This window comes from Mirounga angustirostris, unplaced genomic scaffold (assembly GCF_029215605.1).
Source record: "Mirounga angustirostris isolate CCGP_5_RB_7025 unplaced genomic scaffold, mMirAng1.0.hap1 SCAF_3, whole genome shotgun sequence".
NCBI lineage: Eukaryota > Metazoa > Chordata > Mammalia > Carnivora > Phocidae > Mirounga > Mirounga angustirostris.
In genome coordinates this window covers 79,312,665-79,332,220 of record NW_026991711.1, presented here as the reverse complement: position 1 = coordinate 79,332,220, position 19,556 = coordinate 79,312,665, and the positions used below count along the sequence as shown (strand labels likewise).

At 40.5% G+C, this 19,556-nt stretch overlaps 1 non-coding gene across 1 annotated transcript; it reads left to right on the top strand.

The window, feature by feature from the left end:
* Positions 1 to 17,692: 17,692 nt before the first annotated feature.
* On the top strand, positions 17,693 to 17,799 carry LOC123839978 (U6 spliceosomal RNA). Its single transcript, XR_006789814.1, has one exon. It is a non-coding gene; the product is annotated as a U6 spliceosomal RNA (small nuclear RNA).
* The last annotated feature ends 1,757 nt before the right edge of the window (positions 17,800 to 19,556 follow it).

Below are 19,556 nucleotides of genomic sequence, written 5' to 3'. Positions count from 1 at the left end.
TTAAGACCAAATCTCCACTGTGCTTGTGATTGATTAGCTCCTTCCCACCAGAGAACTATGTGGGTTGTTAGTCTCAAGACCTGTCTCAAGATGCACCTTTCTCATATTACTCAATAATGAAAGGAGGCAGTTCAGAATGCCTTTATACTATTAATTGTTCAGTGCTCTACAGTTTATGAAAAGCTTTCACATGCATTATCTCATTTGAAAACAATTTTCCAAAGTAGATGAGGTAGATATTTTCATTTTACGGAGGAAGGAGCTGAGGGCTCAGAAAGGCTCATTCATTTCTTCGTTTAACAAGTATTTATTGGATGTGGTTCTGCCAGACACATAATGTAAGGTGCTTGCCCAGGCGGATCTTCTGATTTCTCACCCAGGCTCTTTCCACCACCTCATGTGACTAAAATGAAACATCAGCAGAAATGAAATGTAGGGAGAGGGCCAGAATGACTCAATTCTGCAATTTTTAGGTGTTGGAGATGACATATCTTGGGATATGTTTCACACCTGGCTTCTCCACTTGGATTGAATGTTGAGCCTTAAATAAAGAGGCTGCCTCTTCTGTATTCTCTGAAGCTCCTGGAACACGTTGAATCTTCAGCATGATCCCATGGAATATTTGAGCGGAATATTTTTTGTACATTCACGCCTAGACACCTATTTGAGCTACTTGAGAGCTTAGTTGCTTAGATGTTTTTGATCTGTGTTCACTGGACAGTTGCTTTTAAAATGGGTAGACAACTTGGAAACCACCAATGGTGTCTATGTGAATTCCTGTTTGGTATAAACTGGATAGTTTAATGCCTCAATACAACACCACCAGGGTGTCTTCGTGGAGCCAAATAAACACTCAGATTCTCAAAGCATTAGCCTACTCAGAAGTGCATTGTTCAGAAAACAGAGGTTGCTGGCTGGCAGTGTCAGACCTCTCTCGGTGGGTGTCCAGAGGTCTGCCCAGTGGCCATAAGGAGCTAGTCTCTCCCTGCCCCAGGTAATGACTCAGGTGCAAAGAGACAAACCTCATTGGCAGGTGTGGGGGTGCCCTGACTCTGGAGCCTCATTCCTCATAGGAGCCATTCATGTAGCTTTGTGGGCTCCCACAAAGGCATGCACCAGCAAGATCACTACACTGACAGAAGCCTAAGGACGTGGCTTCCTGTCAGGTGTTCACATATTCCTGGTTCTGATGCAGTTATCAATCAGGTTTTTTCTACCATCAGTAATGCTGCTTAGTGATAGCTACATATTCTATCTTTTTTTTTTTTTTAAGTAGACTCTACATCCAGCATGGAGCCCAACATAGGGCTTGAACTCATGACCCTGAGATCAAGACCATGGCCGAGATCAAGAGGTAGATGCTTAACTGACTGAGCCACCCAGTCACTCCACATATTTTATCTTTATCTATTTCCAAGACAACAGAGCCCAAAAGGTAACCACAGGTCAAATTCTTATACAGAAGAGAAAGATTTTGTTAATCCTTTGCTCACATTCCCATCCAACCCTATATTATCATTTACCTTTTCTTCATATGTCTCCAATATCACAAAGACATATAAAGGCACTTGAAACATTTCAAAGGAAAGTTCAGGACATTGCTATGATTTTTACCATCCAGTTATTGTTTAAGTTAGAGTTAGGGTGTACTGCCCATGTCGCCAAGGTAAAATCTGTTTTCTTCAGACTGATGTAAGTAAAAGTGCTTGATGACACAGAGGTGCCATGTCCTGCCCGGACTGTCTGCCGTGTTTTTATGGACAGAGCTGTCCATCAGTCCTGAGCTACAGCTGCTGCTATAGGCCTGCACACCTGTCTTGCAAGAGCACACAGGGAGTTCTGCAGAGTTGACAGTGCGTTGCTGATCGGTTTGATGATGGCATGCCTGTGTCAGAGGGGCACACCCAGAAACACAGCCACTGGGCCTGACCCATCCTGTAAAAGATGCTGCTTGCCTGCCCTTACTCAAGTTTAGCACTCAGGTACAAATTGCAAACTCTGGTTGGGTTTGCCCTGGTCTTTACTCTTCAGCACTGCCTTATTATAACTCAAGTCTGTATAAGGATCAGTGAGAAGAATGGAACCGTGTGGTTATCAGACAACTACGTGCAGCATAAACAAACACTGTCTAAGTTATAACTAATGAACAGGCACAATTGTGATTCTGTCATTGCCCCTTCTTCTCAGTAGGGTAGTGGTGGGGGTCTTCATTAGAAGTGGCTGGGAGAGTGGATCAGTGCATTTGGCTATGATCTATTTCATCTAATGTCCTGTTTGGGACCCCTGATCACTCTTATCCACTTCTAATGCTTGGTAACAAGCATATTTAGTTTTGTAAGAAACCACCAAATGGGGGCGCCTGGGTGGCTCAGTCGTTAAGCTTCTGCCTTTGAGTCCTGGTCGAGGGTCCCAGGGTCCTGGGATCAAGCCCCACATCAGGCTCCCTGCCCCGTGGGAAGCCTGCTTCTCCCTCTCCCATTCCCCTGCTTGTGTTCCCTCTCTCACTGTGTCTCTCTCTGTCAAATCAATAAATAAAATCTCAAAAAAAAAAAAAAAAAAAGAAACCACCAAATGTCTTCCAAAGTGACTGTACCATTTTGCATTCCCAATGGCAATAAATGAGATTTCCTGTTTGTCCTACATCCTTGCCAGCATACGGTGTTGTCAGTGGTCCAGATTTTGACAGTTCTAATAGATGTGTAGTGGTATCTCATTTTTGTTTTAATTTTTATCTCCCCGATGACATACAATGTGGAGACCTTTTCATATATTTATTTGCACCTGTATATCTTCTTTGGTGAGGTGTCACGGTCTTTGGCTCATTTTTAAATTGGGTTATATATTTTCTTATTGTTGAGTTTTAAGAGTTCTTTGCATGGTATATTTTTTTCTGTCCATTTACTTTCAGCCTATTTGTGCCTTTGTATTTAAGGTAAATTTTCTGTAAACAGAATATAGTTGGATCTTGCTTTTCCCCCCCAGTCTGCTAATCTTTGCCTTTAATTGAAGCTTCTAGTTCACCTACACTTAATGAAATTATTGATATTGTTGGATTAATTTTGTCGTTTTGCTATTTGTCTCCTATTTCTCCTCCTTGCTCTCTGTTTTTCCTCCTCTATTCCTCCTCTTTTGTTTTCTGTAGAGTAAATTATTTTTTAGTATTCTATTTTCATTATTCTATTTATTCTATTCTACTTACTCTATTCTATTAATTATCCTATGTCACTATGTCTTTTTGCATTATTTTTTAATGGTAGCTCTAGAAAAGTGATTCTCAAACTCCACATCCACCTGAATCATTTGGAGGGCTTGTTAAAACAAGATCGCTGGGCCCCACCCCAGAATTTCTGGTTCAGTGGGTGGGGGTGGGGGTCCTTGAAAGTGCATTTCTAATAAGTTCCTAAGTAATGCCAGTGCTTCTGGTCAGGGGACCACCCTTCCAGAATACTGTTCTAGGAATTAAAATCTGCACCTTTAACATTTTACATTCTACTTCTTAGTAGAATTAATATTGTACTACATCATGTGAAATATAAAAGATAGGAAACCTGCAGCAGTATAGTTTCAGCTACCTATCACCCTAATCCTTTGTGCTGTTGTCATAGATCTTCTATCTACATATTTTAGAAAACCTACAATACGTTCCTTTTCTTTTTGCACTAAATAGTCTTATGCTTTTTAATAAAGTCATTTGCTTTTTAATGAAATTAAGAGAAGAAAAGAAAATACAGAGTCTCTTATATTTACCACATATTTACCATTTCCAGTGATGTTTGTCCTTCCTGGAGGCCCTATTTATCATCTGGAGTCATTTCCTTTCAGCCTGAAGAATTTGCCTTAGTGTTTCTTGAAAACCATGTTTATTTATAATGAATTCTCTCAGTTTTTGTTTACCTGAAAATATTTTTACTCTGCTTTCATTTTTAGAAAATATTTAAAAGATACTTCTTCTGGGCTGATGAGTTTTTCTTTTTTCTGGGTTTGGGACTCAGAAATCTTCATTTTTCACAACACCCAGGTCATTATTATTATGTAGAATGGTGTTGGTCATAGTTTAGGAAAACTATAATAAACACTTCATTAATATTACCTATATAATGAGGAGATAACTTGTGGCTTTGGGATGGAGTAGTGGGGATGAAGTGGTTTGAGGAGCAAATGAGAAGGTATAAACAGGGAGTGTAGACAGTGTTACACTTATTAATCTTCTTTCCTCTTAAAACAAATTAGATTAAATTTGGGTTGTAGTCTGTTGATCTACATTTTTGGCACCAATGTGATAGAACCTTGATTTCATAGACCTATTTAAACTGTAAATTTCTTCTGCCTATGCTTCAACTCATTTGTGTGATCTTTTAACTATCCCCATTTATTCTGTTCTCTGAAAGATGGCTTGAAATGGGCCTAAAGTTCCAGGCACTGTGGCCTCACTGCTAGGGCCAGTGATGTTCAGGATGAACCCAGCTCTGGGCCCAGTAAAATCTGATGGCTGCTGGGTGCATAGTTGCAGCTTGGACCGAGAGGCAGTGCATTCCAGGACTCATTCTTTTAAGCAGATGGAGGGCCCGCACTCCATCTTTCTGTTTCCTCACACCTCTGGGGAAGCATTGTGCTCTGAATGGGTGTTGTCGAGGGAAGAATCATGTTGGGGAGAAAAGAGTAGGAGAGAAGAGAAGGCCCATGATCATAATATGATGCACAGAATGAAAAATGCCAAAAGGGAGATACAGACAAAACACTAGGGCAGAGTATAGGAAGGACATGCTATTTTCAAGCAGGCCTACTAGCAGAGTGAAACAGAAGGAAGCAAGAAATGAGGACCGCTTTGAGATTATCCAACCATAGGTGATTTTGTGGACACGGAAACTAGTCTGAATGCGTCCCCATGGGTAAGAGGCTGGCCAGGCTCCTTTCTCATGTCACATTAGTTTTACCAGTTTAGTAGCTTTAGGAACGTGTAATTTATTGTATTGCGACTTTGACCTCTTCATGGCAATTTAGGTGGTTTATTCTGGTGCTGATACCTTATGACCTCAGTGTGATTCAGGTCTTTAGGCTTTTTAAGATGGGACTAGCCAACTGTACTGGGGTAGCTTCTGACATAACTTAAAATTATAACACTTGGAGATAAAGATCCCACAAGTACCTGGAGTTGTCTATGGAGACAGCCTGCCACTGCCACTGGACACAATGCTTAGGGGTATGTATTAAAGATTGGACATGGTTTCCACCCTCAGGAGTATTACATTTTAATTTGGGAAGCCAGGGATATCAAAACAATCAACGTATGCGTCAGCAAAAGTCATTAGCTGGAATGTAATGACACTTTGCAGTGGGAGGATATGGGCTAAATAGTCAGTTATGGCTTCCTGAAGCAGATGAAATATACAAAAAGCAAAAATGTGATGCAGTGAATTGGAGGTGAGAGAGGGTATTTATAGGGGATGGAGGAAAGAACACAGGGATATCAAATATATGTCTCTTTGCCATTGTGCAAAAGTCCTTATGAAATATCCCAGCTATGGGCTTATCCATTTTTTCCAGTTTTTTGTTTTGTTTTGCTTTGTTCGCAAAATCAGGTTATCTTTGGCACCTCTTCTGTGGGTACAGCTTATGAATAACTGTTTCATTTCACTCTTGCAGTCAAGAGTCACCTGAAGGACAGCAGGGCCACCTACTTACTTTTTCTTTCTGTCCTTTACAACCATCCCAGCAGAACTGGGGGGAGTCGCTGCTGGAGTGGTCCCTGGAGCCTGACTCTCCCAGGTATTACCATCTCTGTTTGATTTACTTATAGATGTGATGGACTGTGATTAAAAGTGACTGATAGAGGGCACCTGGGTGGCTCAGTTGGTTAAGTGACTGCCTTCGGCTCAGGTCATGATCCTGGAGTCCCGGGATCGAGTCCCACATCAGGCTCCCTGCTCAGCAGGGGGTCTGCTTCTCCCTCTGCCCTCTTCCCTCTCGTGCTCTCTGTCTCTCATTCTCTCTCTCTCAAATAAATAAATAAAATCTTTAAAAAAAAAGTGACTGATAGAAATACTGTCTATACTCCTTTAGCTGCACTCAATGCTTTCTTAGGACTCAGGACAATGCTTTCTTAGCATTCTTTTTGCACTTTTTGTGCAAAAATAATGTGCTACCAAGTGTTTCTTCTCAATTTGATTTTAAGCTTCACAACAATCCTTGAAATATAAGAGTTGTGGGGGCGCCTGGGTGGCTCAGTTGGTTAAGCGACTGCCTTCGGCTCAGGTCATGATCCTGGAGTCCCGGGATCGAGTCCCGCATCGGGCTCCCTGCTCGGCAGGGAATCTGCTTCTCCCTCTGACCCTCCCCCCTCTCATGTGCTCTCTCTCATTCTCTCACAAATAAATAAATAAAATCTTTAAAAATATATATATAAGAGTTGTGATCCCTATACTGAGGGTGACCGAAGCACATGGGTTAGGTGGTGTGTCCAAGACACACAGCTAGTAAATGGCAGTTAGTTAGGATCTGAATTCCCATATCCTGGTCTGAGGGCCAGGACCCCCATCATCATGGAATCCATCATGGAATCCACAGTCTACCAGCAAGGATGGGCAACCCTTTCCAGTTTAATCTGAAACGTTGTGTCAGGTTCCATTTATTATGTCACTAATTCTGCCTAGACAACTGACTTCCATGACACTGATTATAAAATGTTTCTAATTATGATCCTTTTTTTTTCTCTGTCATCTGTGATATAGTGTGGACTCAGACACAGATGAAGAGAGCATAGAGTTTGAGAATAAGGACTGTAATCATAAAGGTTGCACCACTTGGGGTATTTTTGTATTTGGAAATAGTAGTTCCTCTACTGGGAAAGTTGACACTTTATTATACTTCAAATGTACTATGTGCAATAAGAAAACACCCTTTCTCTCTGCAGCATCCCTCACTCACAGCTGCCCTTCTTGTGTTGTTCATAGGAAACCAGCTTTGTCTTGCCCCTGTCTGGGCAATGAGTGCTTGAAAACTATCCTGAAATTCCATGGCACAAGTATAATTGCTCTAGGGTTTCATCAGCTGATGATGTCTGGAGGCTGATTGCTTGAGATGTGTGGAAAACACAAGGTGGGTGACCAACTGTGGAAGAGTGACCGTTTCATAGAAAGTCTGAGGATGACTTAAGGCAGAGGAATGACAGAACCAAGGTGTTTACCTTTCCTAAGCCAGGTTGTAATCCAGGCAGGATGAGTGGCAGCCCAGGACAGAACAAAGGGCAAATGGCATCTAGGCACAATAGGTCACCAGCTGCTTTGGGGTTGAGAGAGTCTAGTTCAAATCTCCAGAGCTATTCTCTCTCCTTTTCTGTAGTAAATATACTACAGACTGTTTCAATGGATAATATGAATATTTAAAGGGAGAAATAGAAAAGAGTAAAAATCTGAGTTTGCATTTATAAGAAGTCAAGTGTTTGTGGAACTTGGGGAAAGGATTGGGAAAAGTGAATTCAGCTAGTAGATCTAATTAATCCCTGATGCCCTGTAGGTTATCAGCTGTTAGTTCCCTTCCCTTCCGTCTTTCCACCTCTAAAAAAACCTGATTTGTTAGCATAAACCCAAAGGCACACTGAGACACTCAATGATGACTGTCCTCTGCAGAGCCACCCATGTAGAAGGTAAAGAGTTTTGCTAATGAAGGATTCCAAGGTGTATGCCCGGAGCAGCCATAGGGTCAGTTCTCCTGCATTCTATTGATCCAAGAAAGTCCCGAGGATGGCCCGCATTCAAGCAGAGGGGACATGGCCTCATCGCTAGTCCATGCCCATTGTCTATTTTCAGAAGATGTGCTAATGCTTGCTTACAGTTTATAAAGCATGTTCACACAATTATCTGACATGATCTGCAGAGCCCTTACAGCCTTCACACCTAAGAAAACCACATCTCAAAGTAAGAAAGGGACTTGCCCTATGTCCCATTAGTAGTGAGAGGTGGAGCCAGAACATGTCTCCTGACCCCCAGGCTCCATGTGCTATGGATGCATCTCTTCAACAAAGCTTCATCCAGCTGAAGTGGACTTGATTTTTGGAAACATTTGAAAGTCATTCTGTATCAGGGTAGGTTTACTGTTTTGGTCGAGTGTGAAAGGAGACCATGTTACTTATTTTCTTGCATGATTCATAAGTGGCTCCAGAGTATATATGAGGTACGAGTGTGAGTGTGGCCTTAGGGGATGTCCAATGGGGATGTTCAGGTCCCTCCGTCTGATGTATGTCACCCATCATGAGTACAATGTGTCTGGAGGTTTGCACTGGTGGGTTTCTGGGGTTGTTGGGCTGGCCAACCAGCTTGGCTAGTGTGTCTCTGAACGTAATTTCCAGCTCTGCGTTGGTAGACTCTGTGGCCACTGTATTGATTTGCTTCCTTTTCAAACTCAACTTCAGAAGAATGCGGGGGGAAAGAGGGAAGCTTTGAAATTAAAGCCTTTTATCTTTTAAATTTTTCTCCCTAAACAAGTCTTACCAGTTTTTCTTTCATTTCTGTCTTGCCCCTTGGTGCCTGGCTCTCCTAAATTACCCTCTGTCATCTCCACAACAGAAGCAAAGCATTTCCTTATATGTGATCCATTTATTAATAATTTCCATTTCCATGGCTTTCACAGGGTTGCAGCACTGTTTTCTCCCAGTGTACTCATTATTTTCCTTCCTTTTATTTCATGCACAGAGTTGTACAGTCATTTTTGTGATAACAATTCTTTCATGAGGCCAATTTCAGCCCCTCACTTTTATCGGATCAGTTATTTTAAAACATTTCCTAGGAGTCTCAAAATATTCTCTGCATTTTTCACAGCATAGAAGTTATATGATTAAGGACTTTGTCATTTGTTACTGTGAATATATTTTTTAAATTGAGGTATAACTGACATATAACACTAGTTTCAGTTGTACAACATGATTTGATATTTGTATAAACTGCAAGATGATCACCAGCGAATTTTTTACTAAGTGTGATGACCAATTATTCATTTACTCAGCAAAGATTTATCAAGTTTCTCCTGTGTCCTAAGCACTGGGGTTATAGTGTTGACAAGATAGATGAGTCCCATGTAACTTAGTGGTTTGTATTCTGAAATGGCAAGTAGCCACTGCCTGAAATCTTGTGGTTTCTCAGAGTTTTCTGACAATAGTGAAGACATGGTCAAAAGTTGCTTTGTCAAATGATGAAACCAAAACAATTTAGTAATGACTTTGATGTTCTTTATTCAAAGGAAAACAGTGCCTCACAAACAGTGGAGAACTCTACAATCTTCCTGTGAGGTTTTGAGCAAGAATGAGTTTAGAAGAGGCAATGTGGATGATGGCATAGTTGGCTAGGAGGTTGGGGGTTTCCTTAGAAGGCGAGCAGGTCCTATTTTCTAGTGTAAGGTAGGTAGTTAAACTGAGTTGGAAGATTGTGTTGATGTGATTGGTGACAGGTGTTTCCCAAGCTCAGGCTGTCTTAGGTTTAGATTTGTGACTTCGGGCTGGCCACTGGGGTGGTCTCCATTTTGTGGGTTCCGATTTACATGTCAGTGTTATCAACTCTAAGGTGGGGTTGGGAGCCACAACCAGGAATGACACAATTTTAGACAACTAAATGCAACAAATTGTTGGGAATGTCAGGAATAAGGAAGTTAATGAAGGGCCAGTGGGCTTAAGATTCAGCAGCTTAGTTAAATAATGGTGTTTTAAGTGGGCATGCAAAGAATTCCTTATCATGACCTCCACTTCAACTTAAGACATTCTCTCCTCTTTTTTTTTTTTTTTTAATTTTTAGAAAGGGAGAGAACTGAGGGGAGAGGCAGAAGGAGAGGGAGAGAAAGACTCTTAAGTAGGCCCCATGTCCAGTGGGGAGCCCAACGTGGGGCTCAATCTCACAACCCGGAGATCATGACCAGAGCTGAAATCAAAAGTCCAACATTTGACCAACAGAGCTACCCAGGCACCCTCTCTAACTGTACAACAGATCGATGACATGGTGACAGCAGGTGATGGAACAGCGAGGGGACAATCAGCACCAACAGGGTGTTGAAGTCTTTACCCCATATTGGGATGAGCTGCTGGTAGGGGCTTGAATTTCTCATAGGCATTTATCTCAAAGTGTCCATTCTGTGGTGGCTTTGTACTTTCACATATCCTTAGTTTGATTATAAGTTCTTTAGAGACAAGAATTCTTTCTTCTACATATTTCTCCACTCAGTGCCTGTAACCATGCCTAATATGTGGGTTCCACTTGACCCAGGATTTCATCAGTCCTTAGGAAATGTATTATGGAATTGTCTTAGACAACAAAATCACCCATAAGGAAGGTCCTTTTGGGATCTTCATAATAGGCACATGCTCTTGGGTGGGGTTCAAAGTCTTAAATCTTATTCATTTCTATATGAGTATGGATCAGGATTCTAAGATGTTAATAATCCTAGAGAAGTTGATTATCTCAATTTTTATAAACAAAGAGAACTTAGTACAGAAACCTTTCTGACTTTCCCAAAGCCACATGTTTTATAAGTGCACGTAAAAGGGAAAAGTGAGCAAATGCCTTGGATCACTTTAGACAGCTTACCTATGTATTTCAGGTCATAAAGCTTTCCTTCCTCTTAAGTTTTGTTAAATTCTTCTGTATCATGAAAACTTAACAGCTAAGTTTTTAGTCTTCAGAGGTCTTGCATTTTAAACCCATTATTAAGTATTCCAGGTCAACAGGTGCCATAAGATGCTATCAGCAGGAATAACACTTTTCTAGGATCGTTGTAGGTGATATCCATGGGTCTTTTCAGCTTGCAGGTTCTGTTTACCAGTTCTGTCTCACTGAGGATCAAATACTTGCTGATCATACTGGTAAAATCACATTCCACTATTTAAATTTGTAAAATACAGGTTTTAATTGTATTCTTTCTTGCAACTTATTTTAATTAAATTCAATTAGTTAACATATAGTGTATCATTAGTTTCAGATGTAGAGTTCAGTAATTCATCAGTTGCATATAACACCTAGTGTTCATCACATCACATGCCCTCCTTAATGCCCATCACCCAGTTACCCCACCCCCCCACCCACTTCCCCTCCAGCAACGCTTAGTTTGTTCCCTATAGTTAAGAGTCTCTTATGGTTTGTCTCCCTCTCTGATTTTGTCTTATTTTATTTTTCCCTCCCTTCCCCTATGATCCTCTGTTTTGTTTCTTAAATTCCACATATGAGTGAAACCATATGATAATTGTCTTTCTCTGATTGACTTATTTTGCTCAGCAGCATAATACCCTCCAGTTCCATCCACATCTATGTAAATGATAAGATTTCACCCTTTTTGATGGTTGAGTAATATTCCATTGTGTATACACACACACATGTAAACACATAAAAATTACATATATATACATACATATATATTGCATTATATATATGCATGTATATATTCCATTATATATACATATATATATTCCATTATATATATACATAAATATACCTCTATCTATCATCTATCTATCTATCATCTATCTATCTATCTATCTATACACCACATCTTCTTTATCCATTCATCTATCAATGGACATCTGGACTCTTTCCATAGTTTGGCTATTATGCACATTGCTGCTATAAACATTGGGGTACAGGTGCCCCTTTGGATCACAAATTTGTATCCTTTGGATAAATACCTAGTAGTACAATTGCTGGGTCATAGGGTAGCTCTATTTTGAACTTCTTGAGGAACCTCCATACTGTTTTCCAGAGTGGCTATACCAACTTGCATTCCCACCAACAGTGTAAGAGGGTTCCCCTTTCTTCGCATCCTCACCAGCATTTGTTGTTTCCTGACTTGTTAATTTTAGGCATTCTGACTGGTGTGATTGTGGTTTTGATTTGTATTTCCCTGATGTCAAGTGATGTGGAGCATTTTTCATGTGTCTGTTAGCCATTTGTATGTCTTCTTTGGAGAAATGTCTGTTCATGTCTTCTGTCAATTTCTTGACTGGAGTTTTTGTTTTTTGGGTGTTGAGTTTGATAAGTTCTTTTGTTTTTTGTTTTTTGTTTTTGTTTTTTGTGTTTTTTTAAGTTTGATAAGTTCTTTATAGTTCGTGGATACTAGCCCTTTTTCTGAAGAGACATTTTCAAATATCTTCTCCCAATCTGTAGGTTGTCTTTTGGTTTTGTCAACTCTTTCCTTTGCTGTGCAAAAGCTTTTATCTTGATGAAGTCCCAGGAGTTCATTTTTGCTTTTTGTTTCCCTTGCCTTCGGGGACGTGTCTAGCAAGAAGTTGCTGAGGCTGAGGTTGAAGAGGTTGCTGCCTGTGTTCTCTTCTAGGATTTTGATGGATTCCTGTCTCACATTTAGGTCTTTCATCCATTTTGAGTTTATTTTTGTGTGTGCTGTAAGAAAATGGTCCAGGTTCATTCTTATGCATGTGGCTGTCCAATTTTCCCAACACCATCTGTTGAAGAGACCGTCCTTTATTCTGTTGGATATTCTTTCCTGCTTTGTTGAAGATTACTTGACCACAGAGTTGAGGGTTCATTTACGGGTTCTCTCTTCTGTTCCATTGATCTATGTGTCTGTTTTTGTGCCAGTACCATACATACTGTCCTGACGATTACAGCTTTGTAATAGAGATTGAAGTCCGGCATTGTGATGCCACCAGCTTTAGTTTTCTTGTTCAACATTGCCCTGCTGATTCGGGGTCTTTTCTGGTTCCATACAAATTTTAGGAATGTTTGTTTCAGCTCTGTGAAAACTGTCGATGGTATTTTGTTAGGGATTGCATTGAATGTGTAGATTGCTCTGCATAGCATAGCTATTTTAATAATATTTGTTCTTCCCATCCATGAGCATGGAATGTTTTTCCATTTCTTTGTGTCTTCCTCAATTTCTGTAGTTTTTAGAGTACAGGTCCTTTACCTCTTTGGTTAAGTTTATTCCTAGGTATCTTATGGTTTTGGGTACAATTGTGACTGGGATCGATTCTTTAATTTCTCTTTCTTCTGTCTCATTGCTAGTATATAGAAATGCAACTAATTTCTGTGCATTGATTTTTCTATCCTGTCACGTTGCTGAATTCCTGTATGAGATCTAGCAATTTGGGGGTGGAGTCTTTTGGGTTTTCCACATAAAGTATCACATCATCTGCAAAGAGTGAGGGTTCGACTTCTTCTTTGGCAATTTGAATGCCTTTTATTTCTTTTTGTTGTCCGATTGCTGAGGCTAGGACTTCTAGTACTATGTTGAACAACAATGGTGAGAGTGGACATCCCTGTCCTGTTCCGGACCTTAGGGGGAAAGCTCTCAGTTTTTCCCCATCGAGAATGATATTCGCTATGGGCTTTTCATAGATGGCTTTTATGATATTGAGGTCTGTTCCCTCTATCCCTATATTTTGAAGAGTTTTAATCAGGAAAGGATGCTGTACTTTGTCAGAAGCTTTTTCTGCATCAATTGAGATGATCATATGGTTCTTGTCCCTTCTTTTATTGATGTGATGTATCACGCTGATTGATTCACGAATGTTGAACCACCCTTGCATCCCAGGAATAAATCCCACTTGGTCGTGGTGAATAATTCTTTTAATGTACTGTTGGATCCTACTGCCTAGTATCTTGGTGAGAATTTTGGCATCCATGTTCATCAGGGATATTGGTCTGTAATTCTCCTTTTTGGTGGGGTCTTTGTCTTGTTTTGGGATCAAGGTAATGCTGGCCTCGTAGAATGCGTTTGGAAGTTTTCTTTCCATTTCTATTTTTTGAAATAGCTTCCGAAGAATAGGTGGTCTTAATTGTATTCTAATAAATGTACACAGCTTAATAATTCAAATAGAACCAAAAGGCTTTCAAAGAAATATTTCACTACACTGCCCAGCCTCTGTACTTAGGCCAGTACTTTGCCACAGGGGCAACCAGTGCCTTTATTTCTTGTAAGCGCTTCTGATATTTATCTCTAAATTTCTAAACAGTGTGCTTATTATGCTATTTACTGATTGATGGATATTAGACCTGTTGACTTTTTTTTTTAAAGATTTTATTTATTTGTTTGACAGAGAGAGACACAGCGAGAGAGGGAACACAAGCAGGGGGAGTGGGAGAGGAAGAAGCAGGTTTCCTGCTGAGCAGACAGCCCGATGCGGGGCTCCGATCCCAGGACCCTGGGATCATGACCTGAGCCGAAGGCAGACGCTTAACGACTGAGGCACCCAGGCGCCCCTGACCTGTTGACTTTTTATTATGGCATTTGATGGGTTAGCTCGTACATCATCCCCACCATTCCTACCAAACATACAACCTCATAACAGAGTCATAGCTCTAGTAGGTTCCTAAGAAAGGGAACATGGAGAATACAATTTTGTGTCCTTCTGTATTAAAAAATGTCTTCATATTTGTCTGGTCATGATGTCTTCATAAATTTGATCTGCCATCCTCCCCGCCCTCTCCTTTCCCTTCCCATTTCTTTGTTCTTATAAGTGTATATCTTTTGTTCTTCCATCATTTAATTGGCATTTAAGATGGGAGTAGAGATGCAAATACATGTTTAGGCTCATATTAAGCAGATGTCTCCTAACGTGTGTGTGTTTAATCAACTCATTATTTTGATGCCAGTTCCTACTGGTTCTTATTGAGTATTTGTGCAGGGTCCTGCCAAGTCTGCCAAGTGATCCCATCTCTGTGCCAGGTTGGCCCTTTTAGATTGGCACTACAGTGAACCTCTGAGAGCCAATGAAATGGAAATTCATGTAAGTTAAGAAACTTTCCCAAGGCCACACAGTGTTATTTGGAGGATTAAATAATATATTATATGCAAATGTTCATTTTGTTAACTTTAAAGCACTTAATAAGTATAAAATATTATTCTGATCAGCCTAGAAGGATTAAAGGCAAGAACTTAGATTTGAAACCAAATCTGAATCAAAGACTTTTCCCTTTCAGCCCATCTGCACTGATAACCAAAGCCCCAGAGACAAGGGCAACACATAGCCCCATACGGATTCGCATTGTAAAATGACATGGCTGCCAGGGTGACTGGGATGGGCATTGAGGAAGAGGGGAAGAATGGTGGGATGGCAAAGAGAAATGGGAAGTGTAGTTCCAGGCAGAGTCATGGAGGCAGGAGGATGGTGCCGGCAGCACTGGGGAACAGCAGGTAACACTTCTGTGGCAGATCCAACTATAAGATGAAGGGAGACAGGGTGAGAGTCTGCAGCCTGGGTGTAGGCAAGCTCCACCCCTGTTCCCCACACTGACTTTAGGCAAGTTACTTCTCTAAGAATATCCTTCATTTGGAAGTGGGGATGATAACAGTTTCTTCGAAGCGCTGTTTGGAGGATTAAATAATATATGCAAAAGTTCAGTTTGTTAATTTTAAAGCACTTGGTAAATATTAAAAATTATTCTGACCAGCTTAGAAGGATCAGTTATGATTATAAAAGACCTGAAATGCCAGTCTGAGGAATTCCTCTTATTTTCAAGGCAAAGGTGAAACAAAATAATTCTTATGGGGGAGTGGCAGACTAATGGATAAAAGCAAACCTCTGCTCGCTAAGGTCTAAGCTTCCAGTGTGGGGTGTAGCTGGCACTGGGTTCTGCAGAGTGGCCCGCGGGGAAGCCGGGAAATGCACTGGTACGGCACACTCTCCACTGAGCGGTGTTTGTTCTCCGGAGGGAGCCCAGTGGAAAATTTTGAGCTGCAGTTAGGAACCCTGTGTATGGTCTTGGAAACTGAAGATGTTCCTTTAAAAGAAAAATCACAGTGCTTTTTAAACTCAAATGACAGCATTGACCATTATCTGCTTTTCTCTCTTGCCAGCTCTCAGAGTTTTCTTGGGATCTTATCAGGGCAAGTATCAGAACAATGCCCACTTCTGTTTTGTTTTTAACCTGAATTACAAATTACCAATCGGCAGATGTAGGCCAAGCAAGGAAGCTTCTTCTGAATGCTGGACTTTTGCAAAAATGTAGAGGCGCAGTGGGGGCTGTTGTTCTTTCTTTCCCTCTCTTCTTTTCCCCAGTGAAGGTACTTTTTCTGTTCTGTTTTTGAGGGCTCCTGAAGACTGCTGGAGAACTTGACTTCTGTGGCAGACTCGCACAGACATTTTTTGTTGCCAACCGTTATTTACTATTCCAAGAAAATCAAACAAGCAAAAAACTACCCCTCCAAAACAAACTCCAAAACCAAAACAAAACACACAAACAAACCCACAATTTTTTATGGTTGCTTCCGAGAAGAAGATGCTTTTGGTTACCACTAAATTCTATTTAAAATTTCAAGTTTCAACAGTATAGTAAATATAGCATGTGTCTGATTATTTCTGCTATTGATATATGTTTTCTTTCTGAAAGAGGGATTCAAATTAAAATGAACATTTTTGGGGTCCCCTTATCTGTCCACTTTTTAGGGATTGGAGGGGTATGTCAGATGTGCTGTTTCCCCGTGCGTAGTGTGTGATTTGTCCACTCACCTTCTCTTTTGCTTTCAGAATATCTTGCTCTTGACATATTATTGTGCTTATTGGTGATTTAGATCGTCTGTTTTCCATTAACCAGTGGGCTACTTGGGGGCAGGGTCGTGTTCTTCAGCTTCCTAGCCAAGTGCCAAGCAAGGATTGACGCCCAGCGGGAGGCTGGAGTCAATTTAAAATGAGGCCAGCATCAGCGGTACAAAGGCCATCCTTCTGGTAGTCCAGGAATAATGTGCTGCAATCAACATTTTGGGAAGAGAAGATAATAATGGAGAAGTTACTCGTACTGGGAGCCCCAGGGAGCTTTGGGTCCCACTCCAACACCAGGAGCTCATTTGTTGCACAACACGGAGATCAGAAGCTGATTTTTATTCTGGTTATGTGTGTATGAATTCTACTTATCTCTTTCCCTAATCAGATTGTGATTTCCTGAAGGGCAGGGTCTATGTCCTATCAACTTTTTATCTCTACATCTAGCATCCAGAACTCTGTGAGCACTCAATGGTGACTCAGATGAAGAGAGGAGGGAAGGAAAAAGGCAGGGACAGGAAAAGGGTTGGAGAGCTTGAGAGTCTCTGCTTTGCTTCAGGGACTTGTTCTGGGGGTTTCTGGGTTTTCAGTCCTCAGGGGTAGGATTCAAGCTCTCACTGGCCCTCAGTGGTTCTTTCCAGGTTCCCAGCCACAGTCAGCAGCACAGGGTCCTAGTGAACGGTTCTTGGAAAGGAGTCACAGAGGGAAACTGCGCTCGGATCACCCAGGGCACTGAAAACCCAGCTCATCACAGTGGTGGAAGATGGCAAAACGTTTCATTTCACTTTGTTGAGAAGCAAGTTGTTCCTTTTTTTGACTTTTACATCCCAAGGCTAAGAAATGGTATGAAACAACTTTTAAAAACCGATCTCAATGTTCTCCATTGTTCACAAAAAGTGGATCATAAAGGGTGCAAGATAACTGAAGACACTACCACTCATGTGAATCACTCATGGAGCGCATTGGGAGGGCCCTTTCAAAAGGCTTTATTTAGGAAGCAAGAAATTGCTAAAACCGGATGGCACTAATAAAAATTAGATTTAAAATTTTCATTAAAGTTGCATAGTTGGATGTAATTTTACTTATGATCTCCCCTCTATATTCCCTGCCTACAGCATTCAAAACAGGTAAGGCCATGTGAACGTGTGTGTATCTATATATGCACATATATTTTTAAATTGCCAAGTCCAGATGAGAGTTTTTCTTATGAAATACAGATGTACAGTGCTCGCTTCGGCAGCACATATACTAAAATTGGAACGATACAGAGAAGATTAGCATGGCCCTTGCGCGAGGATGACACGCAAATTCGTGAAGCATTCCATATTTTTTCCTGAGATGGAGCCCAGCATTGGGCTCTCTGCTCCGTGGGAAGCCTGCTTCTCCCTCTCCCACTCCCCCTGCTTGTGTTCCCTATCTCGCTGTGTCTCTATCTGTCAAATAAGTAAATAAAATCTTTAAAAAAAAAAGAAATACAGATGTACGACAATGTATCCTAAGATATGTTAATTCACTTTGATGACCAATCTATCTCTTCCCACCATAATCATCACACAGTAGTTCCAACACGGAAAACCTAAGCATAAACACTGACTTAGTCACTAGAAAACAGGTTTGGAAAAATAAATAAATAAATAAACAAACAAACAAACAAATAAATAAATAACAAGTTTGGGGTTTAGTATTTTAGTAGGTAAAAGTTCAGTTTTTGGTATTAGTCTTAAAAGAGAGTACATACATAGAATTTACTCTATTTCTGGAAGGTAAAGACCGACAAATCTTCAAAAGCCTTGGCATTTAGGACAATGTTAATGCTTTATCCATAAATTTACTCCTTAAACTATGTGATTCTTCGCCCCCAAGTGAGATACCTTGTCTCCTGAACAATGGCCTATGTCTTAAATATGCAGAGACTCTTCCAAAGCACGAAGAGTGTGGCTAAAACATCATGAATGGACAACTGGAAGTATTAGCAAGGTTTGTTTAGCCCTCCCTGAGTATCAAAATGAAGAATATCAGTGTATGATTCACACATGGAAAAAACCTCTGGACCTCTCTACATGATTACTAGTCTTCACTTTATGGAGGAGTAAAACAAAATAACAATAGTTACCATTTATTTACTTACTCATGAATGCTTACCATGTGAGGGCTAAAGCCTTGTTAATCATTATCTTATCTAGTCCTCACAACAGTCCTGTGAAGTAGGTACTATCATTATCCATTTTACAATAAACAAACTGAGGATTAGAGAAGTTAATTAACTTGCCCAAGGTCAGACGACTAAATAAGTTTGTGAGGCATTATTTAAGTAAAATTCTAACAAAGTCTACATTTTAAACTATTATACAGTCTTCCTGGTAAGACACACATCTGTGGGTTCCTGTTATGCATAGTATTCATGTCATGTATAACTTGATGAAGAAAGGTATCATTCTCATTGCTTACACATAAAAACTTCAAAATGATTCTTTTCTTTTTTTAAAGATTTTATTTACTTATTTGTCAGAGAGAGAGAGAGCACAAGCAGGGGGAGCGGCAGGCAGAGCAAGAAGCAGATTCCCTGCTGAGCAAGGAGCCGCATATGGGACTGGATCCCAGGACCCTGGGATTATGACCTGAACCAAAGGCAGACGCTTAACCAACTGAGCCACCCAAGCCACCCAATTCTTTAGGAGGGTGTGTGGTTCCCTTTAGTTGTTAATAAATATAGTCCTGTCTTAGTATTTAAAATGGATCTTTTTTTCTCTTTTACCCTTTTCTGAACTTTTTGAGAGACTGTTTCACTTGGAAGAGCTTTGAATCAGCAACATTTCTAATGAACTGCAAAACAAATCTCTCGTTTAGGTGGAAACCAGGAAGTCACAGGCTTCTGTTGCACATCTGAGTTTGTGGGTCTCCATCAGTATTGATGAGGAAACCAAGTTTCATGAGCTGCTGCGGGAAACAGTCATATTTCCTAGCTGAACAAAAAATTCTTTTGATCTACTAGATCTGTTCTAATTCGTTAGCCACTTGCACATGTGACTATTTAAATTTAAATTTTAATTAATTAAAATTAAATAAAATTAAAAATCCAGTCCCTAGT